Here is a 17,951-nt window from a genome sequence, read left to right as displayed (position 1 = left end):
ATGCTAAATAAATAGATCATTGAGATTATGACCATCAATGTACAGGATGCATATCTAGATTACCCCAGAAGAACGACTGTCTTCAGCTAATGCTAAAAGGGCCGTCTGTTGTAATTTGGCAGTGATTAGGTTAGCATTAGCAGAAGCCATCCTATATTTAGAGACTATCTTGTCAGTTTTGTGGAATCCATTTTGTATTTCTGTCAGCCATATTGTTTGCCATGTGCTACCATGTGCCCGCCATGTACTCTGTCCTACCTTTCTGTTAACTGCTCTTGAAATCAGCCTAGAGACGAACTATATTTAGTATCTTCCACCTTCGCACATGCTCAGTTGAGCTTGCAGCTGTCCATGCAGCTGATGTTAGTCTGTAACTGTCAGGATGTGTTCACCAGAAGTAGCAACTGTTGGCTCCTCCCATTTTTTGACTGTGCATTTTCTGTATGACCTTATATGTACCTAAAACCAGCATTTTGTACTTGTACCGCCTTCATTTGAGTCCCTGTGTGGGTATAAAAGGACCAAGCTCCTTCCATTCAGGATGCTACTTCACACCTTACCGAAGGGTGCTGTGTGCATGTAGTTCCACCTCATGAGGTTTAATAAACTCTGTATTTTCTATTCCAGTTTTTGTGCCAACTTCTATTCTATGGTCTGAGGACTCTGTGCAGAGAAGGGAGAACCCCTAGCACTGGTAGGCCTTGCTGAGGCTCACCACCACAGGTGGAGATCGTGAAGGAGAGCCTGATGACAATATCAAGCAGCAGTGTCTCAGCTGCACGCCATCCCACTCGAGCCCTTCCCTGTCAACAACTTGGACGGGAGTGCGGTGGATATCAGAGGCCTACTTCTGGGGCCTTGTCGTCTCAACTGTGCCTTGGTGGTGCTAAGCCTCCCAGCAAGAGCACCTGGTAATGTGCTCATCTGCCTTGTGAGGCCCATTGCTAACAAGGAGTGCTGGCGTCATCAACTAATGCCCTGGGCATCCCCGGAACGAGGTCGGTGAGTGGAGGGGCACTGCTGCATCCCCGACTGGGAACATCCATGCCTGCAAAAGACAATATGCCCGGGTCAGGCCTTAAATCTAATGCACCCTCTGAAGCTCTTCGTTTGGTTTCCCAGAGATGCCACTTACTGCCCAGCAAGACCATCAGGTGATGTGTTAAGCCAATTGGGGAGCTCCGCTGTAGTAGGAGATACTTGTAGCGACAGTAGAGACTCCGGAAAGCCTCCCAAGCTGGGTCTATGGGAGAGGGGTCCCGCTCGATGCCCCCGCTGGGTCCGCTCGCATCTGGCTGCCCATAAGTGTTCAGGCTGGGACTTAGAGCATCCCGGGTCATGCACGTCTCATTGTGCGCCCCTTCCTTGCACCACCTCCAGGAGCCGCACTGACCTGGGTCGAGGGAGCTATCAGGCAGGCATCTGGGGGCTCCCCAATGAGCCCTTCAAGTGAGGTAGTGTGGCGGGTAGAGCGGTGATAATAGGGCACCGCGTGGGCCTTGGGTGCCGAGACTCTTACCCCGCTGAGCCTTCAGGGTGAGGTCTTCCGTCTCCTATGGCGCCGGGGCCTCGCGTGATGGTTGCGGCCCTGGTCTCACTACTGCGGCACCAGGTAGGCTTGTCTTCTGCTCTGCTGGAAAGGACTCTCCACAGATGTTACATTGCGGAGGACCCCTAGAGCACACAAGGACCACTGTGGGGCGCTGATTATAAGCCCTCTCAGCCTGGATTCTCCGCTGCAGCGGTAGGGCCGGCTCCGGGGGGTCGCTGCTCCCGCCTCGCCTTCTTGACCGTGAAGCACTGCTCAGGGGAGGATTTCCGCTGGTATCGGCACCCTCGCACTGGCGGCAATGCTGTAGAAAGTCCGGTGGAAGCGGAGAGCTCCGGATAAGCGTCCTACCAAGACCACGCCCTGATCTGCATGTTTAGACAACATAAACTAAGGGACTGGTGTCCAGACTGATTCCAGACACCCCAAAATGATATGTTCGTCAGTAAACCAGCGAGCTCACAGTGCCACTATAAGCCCCCCAACCTTACCAAGGATTGCACAGCTTCTAGCAATTATCAAATAGGACAACCCTGTCCCCTCAGGGATCGTGAAAACTGTACAGTACTTTTCGCTAAGTCACATGTGCTCACTGTGTCTTAGAGAGAAACACAGAATAAACGGTGGGGACATTTTCAATATTAAACAAGCATCATTCTTGGGTACAATACGTGTGCTGCAACAACTATTAGACAAAACCAGATATTTACGATAACTAGCACCAACAGAGTAAATAAAAGGTAGAATTCTACCATAGTGCTAAAACAGTGGGTATATGTAAGCATATAGATACATGATAGTAATAATGCGTACTCCTACGATGCTAACCCTAACTAGATGTACCTAAATGTACCTAGCATCTATGTAGGTGTATAGCCAAGAATACCCCTTGGAAAGAGTCAACCCCATTATCAGATGTTGGAGAGCGTAGGACCCATTCTTGGTATTGAGTTGGACACCCCACAAGGGATGTCACACCACTGCATGCTGGAGTATCTGCTTGCAGGGGCCTCAGTGTCTCGTGCCAGCGTGTCAGCATGGAAGTCTTTCTCCTCTGGTTTGCCAAGTGAAGATGTGGTGCTTACATCCCCAAAAGGTACCCTCATGCGTTCTGCCTAGATGTGTCATGGTACTGTGGGCATCTCGGCAAAGTGTGATGATCGTGATGACCTTTATACAGAGTTATTATGCAGATGATGGTAATCCTGCTGTGATACTAAGAATCCTCATGCATAATAAATGAGGATAACTTTCAGAGAAAACCACTTGACATTTATGCAGCACCTAATTAGGTAAGGTCTGCATCAAACCCGTTATGCTTCTGTCTTGGGCAGGGAAAGGACTGGATTGTGCTTTAGTCATCCTGCTGTTAGAGTTTGCTCCAAAGGCTTGAAGTAGAGCTTGCCTCCTGTTGGAAGTCTCAGGTATCAAAACGACTTCAAAGATTACTTCTGGGATTCAAAAAGAACCCTTGTCAAGGAGAAGAGCTGGAGAAACTGAAGGAAAAGTACTGCCCCTTTTCTGTGTGCTGTCTGGGGTTGGCCTGCAGTGGCTGTTTCTGCCAAGGAAAGGACAAGGACTCTGCTGTGTGATGTGTCCCCTGCTTGAGGAAGATCTCCATGGGCATGAAGTAGAGTTTGCCTCCTGTTTTATTTCTGATTTCTAACCTGCCAAGAGGTGCCTGTTGCTGTTCAAGGCCTCTTGAGGTTGTTCCTGCTGTTGTCAGCTGGAAAAGTAACGCAACTAAGAGAAGCATGACGCATCCGCACCTGTTTCCGACGCATCGTCAAAGAAACCGATGCAGCACCTACCTGCGGCTTGAGAAATCTCTGCACGCCGCATCGAGTGCACCAATCCACGAAGGCCAAGAACACCGCACCGATTCTGTCGCAGGCCATGCTCTGTGGCTGTAAGAACCAGTGCATCGTCCCGAATCGTCACACATTGAGCCGCCAGGTCTGTTGCATCGCTGGTTGACGCAGTAAGAAACCGGCGCATCACCTCCTCTCCGGTAAGGAACTGACGCATCACCTCCCCAGCGCAGCAGAAAATAACTGACGCATCACCTCCCCGGAGCAAGGAACCGATGTATCACCTCCCCTGTGTGTAAGGAACCGACGCATCACCTTCCCTGTGACCCTTTACATTTGTATGAGTGACGCATCCAAGGTAGCTTGTGTGAATAGTGTTGCATCTACAATTTGCTTTGAACACGACTGTTTCTACCTTTTAAAAGTCATATTTTTAATACTGTGCTGTGGATTTTCGTTGTTTTGGTCGTGTTTGGTTTAGATAAAGATTGCTTATTTTTCTAAACTGGTGTGGTGTCCATTTGTAGTGTTTTCACTGTATTAGTGTATGTGTGCACAAATGCTTTGCACACTGCCTCTGAGGTAAGCCTGTCTGCTCATGGCAAGCTAACAAGGGGGTGAGCAGGGGTTATTTTAGGAGTGTATCCCCTTTATCCTGACTAGGAAGAAGGGTCCCTACTTGGACAAAGGTGCAAACCAATTGCCAACTGGAGAACCCATTTCTAACAGTACCCACACTACACTTGCCATCATCTTAAAGCGCGGCATGGGACCAGTGAAAAAGGAACAGCATGCCAAGATAGACTATTAGAAAAATAAGGGTTTGACAAATAAATGGTCTAAGGTTGATCCTGTGGCATTCAATCAAAAAATTGTAAATGAAAACATGTGGTCAATTACTTGCTTATCGTGCAAGCTTGGAAATCCCTCTATATTAGCTGGATTCGAAAACATATGTAGATCTATTTCAGAAAACATGACCTTAAGTCGAGTCACTACAGAGCATAAGGCTCATAGCTGGTTTAATAAGGCATGTACAGCTGCCTCATAAGCATTTGAAGGACACCTTTAAAGTAATTCCCTGATCTTTAGGTGACGTGAGGAATGCGAGGAGCTTATATAAAGCTATAGTGGACAAAGGGAAAAACGAAATTAGGGCTAGAGCTTGGTAAGACCTCCTGGATACAGCCGAAATAAGGAATAGCACAAGATTCTGTGAAGTAGTAAATCATCCTTTTTTTAAAGACTCAGAAGTCCCAAAAATTGATTGTCTCCTCCCAGGTGAGCAGTGGTATCGCACTGTGCGAAGTTCTTCCAATCAGAAAAGAAGCCATCACAAGCTTCTGCTCCAGCAACTTGTGGGCATATGCCGGATTAAAACATGCAGGATCCTATGCCCCATAGAACCTAGTGAAGTAGCACTGGCTATAAAGTAATGTGACCCAGGGGAAGCTCCAGGACCATATGGTTTATTGACAAAATATCGCCTATGAAAATAAGTTATATTTAATTTGTTAATTATTAAATTGATAATCATGTTACTTGTGTAATTAATTATTTGTTACGGTCAATTTTAGGAGTGTGTTGTGTGTTTTGTAGGGGTACAATGTGGGAAGTGAATTAAATATATTCAAGTCATAATTCATTTTTAATTAACTATAATTAGGTTATTAATAAACATTTATGTTAATAGTTTAAATATTTTATTTTAATGTTACATTGCAGGGAAATATGTTATTGCCAAAAAGGGAGCTCTACATAAGGCATTTATAGGCCTAGCAAGTACTTTTGACCTAGTCAACCGGGTAAAAGTTATGGAAGATAATTGGAAAAATGGGAATAGAAGCAGAACTGTTGACTTTGATATAAAATGTCTTCATCACAATCTAACAGTGACAGTTGGTTATGGCCCAAGGGGGGAGAAGACTCAACAAATTAGATCCTCCCGGGGAAAAAGGCAGGGTGGTATCTTAGCCCTTTTCTTTTACGCCTCTATATAAATGGGATTAGCAGACATCTAATAGAGACAGGAAAGGATATACCCATGATGGGGAACCAATATTTACCCATTCTGTTGTACACAGATGATGCAGTAATAATGTTGTGCACCGCAAATGGTCTGCAGGTGCTATTGTACTCCTTGCAATACACACAAGAGCTGGACATTTATTATGACATGCGGCCACCCAAATACAAAAACAAAATCTTTTTCAATGGGGGACACCTTTTTGGAGAAAGTAAATCTTTTAATTATATAGGAATTATTTTGAGTGCATCTCTCTCTTAGAAAGCACTCCAACATTTAAAAAAGTAACAACTTTCTAGAAATACAGAGGCTATTTTTTTCTGTCCAGAAGTTAAAGCATAAACCTAGCAAAGAGATGATGAACTTACATAAAGGTAAAAGCATATCAGACGGCTATATGGAGCAGGCCTTTTAGGTTTTTGAAATGCTGGAACCCTGCAGTGGATAGAAAATGGTTTTGCCTGTAGATTATTGACAGTACCACAAAATACCGCAACTTTTATTTCCCACGTGGAATTAGGGCTCCCTTACATACAGGATCAAATTGGTTTTGCTCCATTATTACTATGGATTTAAATGAATGAGATTCTAATTACAGCACACCATAAGTTAAAGATTTTTGTCTACGTATTGCAACAGTGACAACTCTAGCTACTATAACCTTTTGGAGTTGACACAAGGAAACAACATTAAATCAACATAAGGGTCAACAAATTTCTAATGTAGGGTCAAAGAGAGTCTTCTTCAAAATTCATTAGTTTTATGTTCTTCTTTATTCAAAATTTCATAAAAGCAGATTTTCCCAGCATGAACATCGCTAACACGTGTTGCGTCTCACACAGAGATTTCATCAAGGCTGAAATTATTAAAAATACATATATATTACAATCCCAAAATTATACATACACTATATACAATACAAAACATTATGTACAAGGCATACAAAAAGACACAATATGCTCAAAGAAATACAGCACATGCATAATAATACAAATTAATATCAATATCATAAGCATAATATATAAAGAAATAGTCCTAATGAAGAGACATGTGAATGGGAGAGGGACAAGTTATATATTCTACTATATACAAAGTGGACTGTAGGCCTACGCAATAGGAGAGCAGTAATAAAGAGTCACCCACCATAAACAATGGTGAGAAGAAATCAAGTAGTCCGCCAGAGCAGTGAAGAGACAACGTAGTGTTCTATCAGTAATGCACCTAGATGAATATAGAAGGGATTAAATGTACATAATAGATGTCCAAATGAAGAAAGGGGAGAAATATATACACTGAGCATCTTAAACGATGGATAGAACCTAGGACACATTAACATTATCGGGGAGGTGTATTTATTGGGTGACCAATCATGGCTAATGAGTGTGTTAATACGCCTCTTTTAATGATAGTAACCCGTGGTAAAGATCTGATCCAATGAGTCAAGTCTGGTCACTCACTGTACAAATCTATAGACATAAACACCATAGAGAAACTTTATTTTATATAATCCTCCACATTATGGTAATTGATAAACACAACTTACCCAAATATTAATAAAGTGGGTAGAACACAAGGCTGCGTTAGGCTTAACACGAAGGTCAATAAAGATAAGAAGGTGATCGTAACATCTACCACTGATAAGAAGATGAAACTGTATGAATAAAAACAGAAGAGATGTAAACTTCACTGTGTCCGTTAACAATGTAAGCACCGATATGTAATCTAAATCTTGTCGTGAGTACCTAAAAACCAGCATGATACATTATTGTGGAATAAATGTCCAAAACAGACCACCCTCGAATTCGCAGTCTACAACCGATAAATATATTTGAGGCACAAATCTCTGACAAACAGTCTAGTATATGAAAAAAAACTACTATAAGGTCCCAGGTCCAAATTAAGCAAATAGAGAGGTTGAACATGGCCATCACTTATTCATTATAGTACAGAGTATATCCTTAGGTATCAAGTAGTGGATTCTAGACCAATTATTTCTAAAAGGACATAGAAGTTACTCAAAATACCCAAATATCCCTAGCTACAGTAGTTTTATTAGAGAATTACAACTCACCTAAACGAGTGAAATTGCAGGCTCATATAGTCAAAGTTTCTAAGTCATTCTTAATCCCCAATTCTAGAAAAATGGAGGTCCAGTGTTTCAAGTATTTCAGGAAAAGTATAGTTAGACTCCCAAAGTTTCAGGAGAGATCCATGTTCGCAACCGTGATAAGTTGCTATCTGGACAAGAAAAATAATAAAGTATACTAGAAGGGCACGTGAAAAATCTATACATCGACAGTTTCCTCAGTTTTGACAACTGCAACAAAAGTTAGTCAGTAACGACCACACAATGTGCAGGGGCTATTAGTGCCACCAACAATACAACCCCTATCTTGTAGCATACGTCACGACAATTGACTCACCCGTCAAGAGAGCGGCAACGCGCAAAAAAGACTCCGTCACCCGCAAAGACAAGCGGCGTATTGAGACCGGCGGCATTATATGCACTAAAACGTACATGTCGTTAGAAGTCACGTGTCAGAAATTAGACATCGAGACAGTGAAGCAGTACACATCCGTCATAGAAATAAATAACGGACCATTGAATTACGTGAATCCCATTCAGAATATACACCGCGGCAATCTTGGAATATCGTGAATAGAGGAAATGATCGTGCATGAAGAAATACTTAAAGAAAAAGTGAGAAGATTCATTATTTGATCTGGCAATAGGCAAATGGATCCATTGTAACTGCAGAAATAAAAGGAATAGAAATTTTTGTAACTCAAACAGAGAGTAAATAACTCCTTTAGTTAAATACTGAATAGCAGTGTACTAAAATCCAAATATATATATATATATATATATATATATATATATATATATAACCAAGGCTATGCATAATAAAGAAGTCTATACCTAACAGTGTTTAAATTTATAAGGTAAGACAATAAGCATGCTCATACACTACATAATCATGGAAAACAGAGACAGAAGCTGGATTACAGTGTCTCTAAAAAAAAAAAAAAAAAACATATCCATTTCATTACCTTAGAAACACATGTAGTTCCCGATCAGTATTTAATCCCCTGTCAACTGCTCTCAACTTGATCAGCCACTGCGATTCCAATTTCCTCAATGTAGCCACTCTATCTCCTCCTCTAGGATTAGCTTTGACCTCAGCAATACCATGAAATTTGATTGCTAGTATTTCAGATTCAGTATGACAGGTGTTATAATGGATTGCTAAGGGGTAGCTTCTGTTACCATTACGAATAGCTCGTATATGTTCCTGAATTCTTTCTTTGAGCGGTCTTGTGGTGCTACCAACATAAATCAGTCCACATTTGCATACGATACAGTAAACAGTAAACTTAGTGTTACAGTTTATAAACTGATTAATATGATGAGTTTGCTGGGTGTTATATTTAAATATCTTCTTTTTATCGTCTGCAAATTGGCATACACAGCATTGGGTACATTTAAAGAAACCCTTTGGTTTACTTGGAAACCAGCTGTTAATAGCATTGGGTTTAACATCATTATTAATAATAGAGGGACTTAAGATGATTCTAAGGGTTCTTCCCCTTCTGTAAGTGATCTTGGGTTTATTGGTCAGATATGGATACAAATCAGGATCCATTTTGAGAATCTTCCAATGCTTGTTTATGGTCCTGTAGATCTGATTGCTGTGCGAATTAAATTGAGTGATAAAAGATATCTTATCTACTTTGGTAGCTTGTCTTTTTTTACGTTTGAGGGTTTCTGCTCTGGATATTTTGTTAATGCGATTATGGGCTTGCTTTAATATCTGTTTGTCATAGCCTCTTTTCTCAAAACGTTCCTTTAGGTTAGTTATCTCATGTTGGAAATCATTATCCGAACTGCAGTTGCGGTGTAGCTGGTCATTTCTCCAAAAGGAATAGCTGTTTTTTGTGAAGTGGGGTGAGCACTACTCGCATGTAACACAGAGTTACATGCGGTGATCTTTCTAAATAGTTTACTCTCAAGCTTACCATTGCTTACAAATAAGGTGATGTCCAGAAAGTCTACACTATTCGTACTACAGTTGGACGTAAAGCTCAGGTTATACACATTGTTGTTTATGTAGGTGACAAATTGATTTAATGAGATTTCATCTCCTCCCCAGATTAAAAGAATATCATCGATAAACCGACACCAAAATATGATGTGGTTAGTTAAGTGGGGAGGACCATGTTTCCATATATGAGATTCCTCAAAGACTCCCATATATATGTTAGCGAACGAAGGCGAGAATTTCGCCCCCATAGCTACACCAGAGTGCTGATGATACCAAGTATTATTGTGGATGAAAAAATTGTTATTAAGTGCAAAACGTGTCAATTCCAACACCATCTCAGTGTGGTGGTATAGAGTGGCATCACGTTTGGATAAGAAGTAAGTTAGAGCCTCCATGCCTTTGTTCACTGGTATGCTAGTATACAAAGCACAGACATCTAATGTCACTAGTAGAGCATCCATCCAAGTCATATTCTCTAGTTTATTAAGAAGATCTTTAGTGTCTTCTATAAAGGACGGTAGGTTACGTACAACTGGTTGCAGGGTAATATCTATGTATTCTGAAATATGCTCTATTGCACTGCCTATACCCGATATTATCGGTCTCCCTGGTGGCATCGTGGTACTCTTATGGACCTTAGGTAACACATATATGTAAGCTGCCAGAGGATTAGGATTGAACAAATATTTGAGTTCAACATCAGATATTACCCCTGCACTATGCCAGTACCTTAACATTCTATCCAATCGCTGATTAATGTCCTGTGTAGGATTGTGTTCAATTTTGGTGTAGGAATCAGTGTCACTAAGTTGACGTTCAATTTCTGCGAGGTAGTCAATTTTATTCAATAAAACAATATTTCCCCCTTTGTCTGCCTCTTTCACGACTGTAGCATCATAATTGGAAAGTTGTTTGAGGGCTGTTCTTTCTTGAGGATTAAGGTTATCATATTTAGTGAGAGATACCCATTTAAATTTATCTTCAAGTTTATATAGCTCTTCTGTAACAGTTCTAAAGAAGCAGTCAATAAGATTGTCCGGGGGAAGCTGAGGAACAAACACTAATTTATTTCTAAGACCACTGGTAGTTTGAAGGTTACTTTCAATAACTAGCTCATCCAATACTTCTTGTATACCTGGAGGATGTTCAATACTGTCATCAAGTTCTAGTAACATTTGTACATTTTGGATGTCTCTAATGGATTGACCACTTTCAGACACAGAATACAAAGGTATAGTTGACACTTGTTTGTTTGTATCAAAAAAAAATTAAAATTTTAATCTGCGTGTGAATTTAAACAAGTCTATGTGTAATGATACAAAGTCAGGTTTAGCCAGTGGACAAAAATTCAATCCTTTTTTCAATACATTCTCTTCTATATATCCATTATTACTATGGATTAAGGGGCAGATTTACAAGCCCCTTGCAATAGTTTTGCACCGCCGTTCTGTCACTTTGTGACGCAGCGGTTGCGTAAACAATGCGGCCAATTTGCAACATGACGCATCTAGGGAGATGCGTCATGTTGTAAAGCCCTGCATCACAATATACCTGCGTCAGGTATATTGTATGCAGGGTGGGCGTTCCCATGTGAGAAAACCTTGTAAAAGTTACGCAGTGGAATCTAAAAGATTTCACTGCGTCCCTTCTAGGATGCCACTGCGTCAAAACCTTACGCCTGCTTGAAGGACCAGGGGCCTGCCAAGCAGTGTAGGGAAATGGTACCCCCCCAGTGCAGCAACACCTCCCCCTAAAGAAGGGGGGCCCGCAATGGGCCCCCAAACCCAATCCCCACCAACTGTTCCTTGGCGGTTTCCCCGCCGTGGAAAGGCTGGGTGAGACTAGTCGGACTGTGCCTGCTAGGCACCGCCACCATTCACATCCATTTGTCCACTCCGCCAGGCAATTGTGATGATTGCCTGTGGTGGGAGCACGGCGGGCGGTCTTTGCGCCCACCACGATTGCGGAATGATTGCCCCCGCCATCGTGATGTGGCGGGGGAAATTGCCAGTTGGATGGTGGAGGGCTCACCACCGCACGGCTCGTGGTAGCAGGCCTTCCGCCTTCCTAATCCGACCCATGGTAAGGTGAAAGCAAATAGTAACCTGCAAACAGTCAAACTGACTTGAAAAGAGAATGTTAACATTTTTTATCTTGAGTATTGTAGCAAAGAGAGATTAGCGGGGGCACATAAGATGCAAAAAGCCTTAAATTATTCAGTGGTTGCAACCAATAGGTTCCTTGAACCATACTTATCCTGACTGATTGACCCAACTCATAGTGTGTATCTGACTCATTTTAGGTGGAACACTGTTCATCTTAAAGTAGCCTTCCCTGTGCAAAAAGCGACGTAGCAGGATTTACCCCATGCCATTGCGATAACGTTGCAAAACAAAGTAACAGTCATTTCATATTGTTTTGCTCATTATATTCTGCCCCATGTTCTTCTCATCTGGTCCCTTTACTATGTAAATCCCAAATTTGCTAATATAGAAAGAGACTGGATTTTTTACAGAGGTTATCTACATTGAAGATTTGCTATACTGTCTTAAATTACATTAGGACAGCACTGATGATCTGGAAATGATCTGAAGAAATACTCATCTGAATAATGTGTAGAATAAATTGGTCTCCTAAAATATTTTTTGATTGATTGTGAACTGAACATTGATTGTAGATTTTCGATCATGTGTGCACCAAAAGAGAATGGAGAACTAAAGCACACAGCACTTTATATCGTCCCTTAAAAGATAATGATATGTGTTTTAAGCCTTAATGCAGACAGTTCGAGCCTTTTGTACCATTATGGAATGGAGGTCTAACGCATGCATCACTTAATAGCGTTCCTTAAAAGATACATTTTCTTGTGACATTTTCTTGCAGTAATTAGGATTATTTGCGAAGTATTTTCCTTTTCAATTTAATGATACATTTTCCAGCTTAAGCCTCCTACTTCTGTTAACGTGGGATTTCTGGTCTATTGTTATAGATCTAGATCCCAACTAAGGTCGACTGAACCGTTGGTACCTGTCATAGAGTAAAAGGCAATCCACTACTAGGTCAATCAATTAATGACTTACACCACTCTAAAGAACCACTTACTCTTAATAAGTTTAAAAGTTTATTACAAAGCCAAACTTAACTGAAGATACAAACATCTCAATATAAGGTTCAAAAGATATACGGGTATCAATACAAACATACATTTTCTAAATGCTCTTAGTCGGCAGAAGAATATTACCAAAACCAATTAAAAAATCATCAAAGTTGCAAGAATAGACACAAGCTGTAGCTTATGAGTCATTTACAGAAAGGAAGAAAATCCAGATTAAACTGTCCCTACACTAGACTAAGTGACATTCCTACTTAGCAAAATCTTAACCTAAAAAGGTGTCAGCAGTGGTGACTTCCAAAGAAGATCACTCACTTCCCTTAGTCTTCGTTGTAAATCGGTGTCTCGCAGTTACCCTATCTGCCTACCCATCCGCTCTCTTAGGTTCCTCAGACCATCTGCCCTAACTCCACCCAGGGGTGCTGTCCCTAATATAAAATCACATTTACAATAGAAACGCCCTTTAGAGACGCCCCTCACGTGGTGTTGGTTCTGGTATTTTCCATGCTGATACTCCTCTGGGCCCATCGTTAGCGTTGACCTTGCTTCCCAGACTCTTCTCCGGCAGGACGGTACCCCCCAGGAAATTCCTGAAGCCTCCTCCAGGCCTGTGCCTGGCGCCCTGAACAAAACCCTATTCATCACTCTCTTGATTGGAACCTCCTCGCACCTGCAAACAGACACTTGTGCAGTGGACCCCAAATTCCGGCCTCCACCGTATCTTCTAAGTCGTAAACCATCGAGCAGTTTCTGCAATTTAAGCTTAACGTGACATTCTTCTAACTTGCACATGCAGATCAAAAGAAATGACCTTCTCTATTCAGGCCTATTAGAGTTACATGAAACGGGCCTGTGCACTCTGTAAAACATTTAATTTCTTAGTTTAAACAGTATTCTAACTTATTACACACAATGATAATATGAAACACTTCTATAAAACACATTTTCAGTTATATATTCGATAATACTTTGAATTATAACAACATTAAAATCCACATCACGTGAAAGTATAACATCACCTTTCGTTCTCTTTGAACTGCCATGTGGCCTACACATTTCTTCGTTTAGCAGCGTTACATTCTCCTCTACAACAGCCACATAACATGGTATTTCAACATTATTATAACATCTTTACACACTTCTACATTAGCTTTTCACACTATTATATGCAGTCTATTCTAGTTAAACACTCTTATGTATTTTCACTCTATAAATTCGACACTCTTGTATAATGTTTACTAAACTAATACAACATGCTTGTAAATATGGTGCACTTCTATATTTTCTTGATTTGCGCTCTCTCAATCCCCCCTTTGATGACTTTTAGTAGTCATCACCATCACAACACCATCCCTGAGGTATGGACTGAGTCAAACTGAAGTCGTTGCAGTACCCCCTCGTTTCATCATCTCTAGAGCCTTCATACTCCTGTACTGATTATCCTGCATCGCAGTCAATCTCCTCTCCTGCTCTCTCATGGTTCTTTGCAACCTGTTTGATCTATACCATTGGTACAGCCGCACCAATCCCCACAAGGTGATTATACAAATCACTATTATGATGATAGGTTTCAGTATGTACCAAATGAAACTCTTTCCTAAGTTGGCAAACCAACCTCCAACTTTACCCATTCCTTGACCTCCTTTCTCCCACACTGTTACCTTTGTCAAATCCTCAATTTCATGATGTATTTCAGTAATTTTCCGAATGTACTTTTCTAAAGGTTTTGAATTGTCTGGAATGTAAGTGCAACATTCTTGGACCTTCAAAGCCTTACAGACTCCTCCCTCTTTGGCTAACAGAACATCTAGAGCAAGTCGGTTCTGAAGAACCATTGCCCTTATCGATTGCATCTCTCCCTCCACCAGCATTAATGATCTAGCAGTACTGGCGGACAACCTATCTACAACTGTTGCCAATCTTCTAATCTTGACATCATTTAGTGCTATCCCTAAAATAGGAAACATAGCACCAAAGACGTCTCCAACTACTTCCTCACTGCTTACATCCCTTCTTCCTCTAGCTTGAGTTCCTCCCTCTATAATTTCCAAATCCTTAGCATGGTATATTTTGGGGAAGACAATTGCCAAATAACATGATCCATACCAATTATCTGGTAGTTTCACGTATGCATTTCTTCCACACACAAAATATACATTTGGGATCACCTGCATTTCCTTCAAGAAGTCTTTTGAGTAGTACTCTAATTGGAAAGCATGTTCACAACTTACTTTTCCCCACAAACACATTCTCGTAATAGGTTTCACCCCTATGTATACACAGTTTCCCCTTTTTTTCTCGTTCTAAAGCTATTGGACCATTGCTACCCTTTCTTTGGTGTGCCCTTTCTTCCTCGGTCCAATCTGTTTTCCATTGACCTGAAGCTTTTAAAATCTTCTGTCTCCGGTATCGATCATCCACTTGTCCTACAAACTTTTTCTCAATTTCTGACACTTTACAAGTCAAATTATTTCTTCGGGTGTGTGAAGTATCTAATGTTTTCCAAGGAAGGAAAAATTTCTGTAATCTGTCTTCACTCTTATAATAATCCCACTTATTTAAATGCTTGTAGTTCGGCACTTCTGGTAAAACAGCATCGAAGTTTGAAAAATAGTATTCAAACCCATCACATTCATAGAATATACTAAGCAACAAACTACATGTGATTCCATAAGTCAATGGAAGATGATGATATCTGATACCTTCGTCTACAGAGGCTGGCAATTTCATGCAAACATAACAATTCTTGGCCTCCATAGCATCAATGTATTCATAAAGCAATTTAGCATATGCATTTGATTTAAAATTTCCCTGTGATTCATCTACATGTAACCTACGAGTCTCAGCCGCTAGTAAAGCTTTGTCTTTCTCTGTATTGTTCCCCTTTAGACGAGCAGTAGTAGGTTTCTGTATCGATGCAATCTTCGCTTCCTTTGATGTTTTCCCTTCATTTTCATGTCCCACTACATAAGATATAGTAACTACTAAAACTATAAGAAAAATCACTCCCACTAAAAGTGTGCCTACTATACATTTGGTCCTGCGGTTCGGGTTGCCAGCCTCCATGATCTCAAGTCAGTATAGCTCTGGTTTTCTTTCACAGCACAATGTCTCTTTCCTTTGTACAATGTCTCTTTTCGAACCACACCTGGAAGCTGATAATCTTCTCCGCAAGATCAGTCTTTGTTTTCTATAGCAACGGACAACCCTAACCCTTCTCCGTCCCCTAAATGGAAGTCCCTAGTTTCTTCTTCTTCCACTTGGCGCTAGGTTATCTCTCAATTTGTTTATTTACAAAGTCTTTCACACAGCCTTTTAGCAATCCAAAATTATACGTGTTCCAGCGACTCTAATCACGGCTTCTAATATTTCCAAACGAAGAAGGACCTCCTCAAGTATTGACCTCCTTGAACAACAAATCGGAAATTCTATTCTGTTTAAAACTAGGTCCCTTATTCCGCTCAGATAAGGAGGATAGGGGATATTGAGTGTCAGCAACCCTTCGACCTCCACTCCCGGTATCAGAAACACTATTTCCACTGTTATGATGGGGTCAGTACTGGTCAGGGTCACTTCCCTCACCCTCCCGGATCTCTGTACACTGGACATCTGCAGCGAGGTAGGTCCACTCAGGAGTAGCGTATCTTCTGCAAGGCACTCGCACCCTCCTCGATCTTCTCGGACCTTCCTGTTCCTGTCCTTGTGCACTTTCGTCCAAATCTGAGTCTTCAGATATAGGGGCAAAAGTTTTCTCTGGAGTTGGCTTCAAGCTCGGCCTCTTTCTTCTTTCACTTGGCCAACTAGCTTCTCCACGCCTCGCTCTCCTATATCTCGTCCTCACACTCGGTTCTTGATCACTCTGGACTTGATCTGTGTCTGAGCCGCATTCACAGCAACTTTCTCCTTCTGTGGCAACTTCAGTTTCACTGCCGTCCTGTCCTTCTTCTTCTTGTTCTGTAGCGCTCCCAACTTCTTCCGACACCCCCACAGCTTGACTGATCCCCTCTAGTGGTTCACCGTCTACAGCTGGATTTTCATCTGCGAGGGGAGCGGTTTCTTCCAGGGGTGCTGGAACTCTTCGAGTATGGGAAGCGTGAATCCAGTTTGGCAGCCCTCCACACTTCACAGCGGTGTTCGTTGTCAGGATAACTTGATAGGGGCCCTTCCAACGCACATCTAGGCAGTTCTTCCGGACGTGCTTCTTCAGCAGAATCCAGTCACCTGGGCACAAGTCGTGACATAGATCTCTTGAAGATGGAACTTCAGCAGCCTGCACCTGAAGAGACACAGAATGAATGGCGTCAGACAGACCCTTGCAGTAATCCAGGATCAGGTCATCTGTAATATTCAACAAAGCTGTAGTTGGTACAGACGGAAGTCTCATTGCCCTCCCCATTAAAACTTCATGTGGAGAGAGACCTGTCCTCCTGTCTGGTGTGCTACGCATACTCATGAGTACCAAAGGCAGAGCATCAGGCCAGCTTAAGGACGTCGATGAACATACTTTGGCTATTCGGGACTTGAGTGTGCCATTTATTTGCTCCACAATACCTGAAGCCTCTGGTCGATAGCTACAGTGCAACTTCTGATCAATGTTCAATGCAGAGCAAAGCATCTTCACAACTTCACTGTTGAAATGAGTTCCTCGATCTGATTCCAGGGAGGTCGGCACCCCGAAGCGCGGGATCAACTCTCTAAGCAACAACTTTGCTACTGTGAGTGTATCGCACCTGCGTGTAGGGTATGCTTCGACCCATCTGGAAAATATGCATACAACCACCAGAACATACCTGAGGCGGTTGCTTTTTGGCATCTCAATAAAATCTAATTGCATTCTTTTGAAAGGCCCCCCAGACCTCCCAATGTGACTCATTGTAACTGGTGTTCTTTTCCCTACATTCAATTGCTGTCATGTAACACATCTCTTACACACTGCTTCTGCTGCAATCCTGAATTTAGGACAATACCAGGTCTGCCTGAATACCCTCAGCATAGCATCTCTTCCTAAATGTACTGGACCATGTATCTGTCGTGCCATTGGACTCACCAATTCCTCAGGTAACACTGCCCTTCCATCTGCTGAAACCCAAAAATCCATTTCACTTTTCACGCAACCTGCTGTTTCCCATGCCTTTTTCTCAGAATCAGGTGCGTTCTCTTGCATGTTTTTTAAATCCTCCCAAGTATCAACTGTTTCTAGCATCATGTTTAACTCGGTCCTTTCCTGAGCCCCACCCACTTCAACCTCCGTGAAAGAATATCCTTGCTCCGCACAGTAGCGGGCAACTTCGTCTGCATATCTATCACCTTGCGACACAAAATCTGTATTTTTGGTGTGGGCTACGCATTTGACAATTGCAATTGCTGCTGGACCTTGTAATGCTTCTAACAACAGTCGCACAAATTCCCC

The 17,951-nt window shown here is 41.9% G+C and overlaps 1 long non-coding RNA gene across 9 annotated transcripts in view; it reads right to left on the bottom strand.

The window, feature by feature from the left end:
* The window catches only part of LOC144771561 (uncharacterized), a 229,427-nt gene that overhangs the window by 122,377 nt on the left and 89,099 nt on the right, over positions 1 to 17,951 (bottom strand). For 3 of the 9 annotated variants that reach the window (XR_013599344.1, XR_013599350.1, XR_013599345.1), the window contains 3 exons: positions 6,930 to 7,037; positions 6,530 to 6,607; positions 5,755 to 5,821 (listed from right to left, as the gene is read on the bottom strand). The exons of 1 other annotated variant lie outside the window; for it this stretch is intronic. This is a non-coding gene — a long non-coding RNA (uncharacterized LOC144771561). Of the gene's footprint in view, positions 1 to 5,754; positions 5,822 to 5,989; positions 6,243 to 6,529; positions 6,608 to 6,929; positions 7,038 to 7,457; positions 7,591 to 17,951 lie in introns of those variants that run through there. 5 more of the 9 variants (XR_013599342.1, XR_013599343.1, XR_013599346.1 and 2 more) reach the window with 5 other exon arrangements.

Source organism: Lissotriton helveticus, chromosome 8, assembly GCF_964261635.1.
Source record: "Lissotriton helveticus chromosome 8, aLisHel1.1, whole genome shotgun sequence".
Lineage (NCBI taxonomy): Eukaryota > Metazoa > Chordata > Amphibia > Caudata > Salamandridae > Lissotriton > Lissotriton helveticus.
The sequence above is the reverse complement of the archived record's forward strand: the minus strand, read 5'-3'. Positions and strand labels throughout refer to the sequence as shown.